This window comes from Colobus angolensis, unplaced genomic scaffold (genome assembly GCF_000951035.1).
Source record: "Colobus angolensis palliatus isolate OR3802 unplaced genomic scaffold, Cang.pa_1.0 Scaffold51, whole genome shotgun sequence".
In the NCBI taxonomy this organism is placed as follows: domain Eukaryota; kingdom Metazoa; phylum Chordata; class Mammalia; order Primates; family Cercopithecidae; genus Colobus; species Colobus angolensis.
The window spans coordinates 14,372,276-14,374,753 of NW_012118599.1; positions in this window are offsets into that span (position 1 = coordinate 14,372,276).

Consider the following 2,478-nt stretch of genomic DNA (forward strand, 5'->3'; position numbering starts at 1 on the left):
GTGATCCGCCCGCCTCGGCCTCCCAAAGGGCTGGGATTACAGGCGTGAGCCACTGCGCCCGGCCAACTTTTGTATTTTAATAGAGACGGGGTTTCGCCACGTTGGCCAGGCTGGTCTCGAACTTCTGACCTCCTGATCCACCTGCCTCAGCCTCCCAAAGTGCTGGGATTACAGGTGTGAGCCACCGCGCCCGGCCCATAACAGTTTTTACACCAATACTAAAAACATTCTAAAGGACAAACTTCAGAAAAAGGGAAAATAACCCTTGGGAAGGAGACACACAGGAAAAAGTAGTGAGCAGGAACATTGATAAACATGTAGCACATTTAAACAAATGTTGACTTATAAAAAAAAAATGACATTTATGGTTTGGCACAGAGGCTCACACCTAGAATCCGAGCACATTTGTGAGGCTGAGGCCAGCAGATCACCTGAGGCCAGGAGTTCAAGACCAGCCTAGACAACATGGGAAAACCCAGTCTCTACTAAAAATATAAAAATTAGCCAGCGTGGTGGTCCATGACTGTAATTCCAGCTTCTTTGGAGGCTGAGGCAGGAGAATTGCTTGAATCCTGGAGGTGGAGGTTGCAGTGAGCCAAGATCGTGCCACTGCACTGCAGCCTGGGTGACAGAGTGAGACTGTCTCCAAAAAAAAAAAAAAAGAAAAAAGAAAAAAAGAGGTTTGCACCCAATTGGTACATGAGACACACTTTTTTTCCCAAACACTTGTGGAATATTGACCACAGGACAATTGGCCACAAACTAGGTCACAGAGCAAGTCTCAGATTTTTGTTTTTCTAGGTTTGGTATTATACATGTTATGTTCTCTCACTACAGTGCAACTTTTTTATATTTATATTTTTTATTTCTTTATTTTTATTTTGTTTTTATAGAAACAGGGTCTCACTGTGTTGCTCAGGCTGGTCTCAAACTCCTTAGGGTTATACCCTAGAGAAACTTCTGCACAACGGCAGATAGCCACAAATGTGGTTGTTGTTGTTGTTTTGAGACGGGGTCTCACTCTGTCATCCAGGCTTGAGTGCAGTGGCTCAATCACTGCTCACAGCAGCCTCAATCTCCCAGGCTCAAGTGATCCTCACATCTCAGTCATGAGTAGCCGGGACCACAGGTACATACCACCACGTGCAGCTAATTTTTGTATTTTTTATACAGACATGGTTTCACCATGTTGCCCAGGCTGGTCTTGAACCCCTGGGCTCAAATGATCCTGCCTTGGCCTCCCAAATTGCTATGATTACAGTTGTGAGCCACTGCATCCAGCCAGAAATGTTGAACGAGCTCTATGCATGAAAGTAAAACTCTAGAAATCACCCATGTATCTCCTGGCAGAAGAATGTGTACTATGTGGTATGTTCTATGTATGACAATGAACGATAGCTACATGCAACATGTGTGTCTCTTAAAACATGTTGACTGAAAAAAGAGCAGATCCCTGAAGACCATCTACACAGTATCATACAATTGTTGTAAATCTCAAAAACATCAAAAATTTGTTTGTAGGGAAACACTTAATGATTTTTATATGAAAAAGAAAAAGCTGGCTGGGTGCAGCGGCTCATGCCTGTATTCCCAACACTTTGGGAGGCTGAGGCGGGCAGGTCACCTGAGGTCAGGTGTTCAAGACCAATCTGGCCAATATGGTGAAACCCTGTCTCTGCTAAAAAATTAGCTGGGCATGGTGGTGGACACCTGTAGTCCCAGCTACTTGGGAGGCTGAGGCAGGAGAATCGCTTGAACCTGGGAGGTAGAGGTTGCGGTGAGCCAAGATTGCGCCATTGTACTCCAGCCTGGGCAACAAGAGCCAAACTCTGTCTCAAAAAAAAAAAAGAAAGAAAACGAAAAAGCTAAGGTGTTCAGATTAATGGTGACCTCTTGAGTGGGAGGGAGAGTGCATTAGTCAGCTGTGGCTGCTATGACAGAATACCATAGACTGAGTAGCTTGAGCACCAGACATGTATTTTCTCACAGTTCTGGAGGCTGAAGTCCAAGAGGAAGGTGCCAGCAGGGTTGGTTTCTGTCAAGGCCTCTCTCCCTGGCTTGCAGATGGGTGTTCTCACAGTGTCCTCACATGGCCTTTCCTCAGTACCAGCTTGGGGAAAGCTCTGGTCTCTTCCTTTCCTTTTATTTTTATTTTTATTTTGAGACAGGGTCTTGCTCTGTCACTCAGGCTGGAGTGCAGTGGCAAGTCTCAGCTAACTGCAACCTCCACCTCCCAGGCTCAAGTGATCCTTCTACCTCAGCTTCCCAAGTACAGGCATTTGCCACCATGCCTGTTTAATTTTTTTTTGTTTGTTTTTGAGACGGAGTCTTGCTCTGTCGCCCAGGCTGGAGTGCGGTGGCGCGATCTCAGCTCACTGCAAGCTCTGCCTCCTGGGTTTACGCCATTCTCCTGCCTCAGCCTCCCGAGTAGCTGGGACTACAGGCACCCACCACCTCGCCCGGCTAGTTTTTTGTATT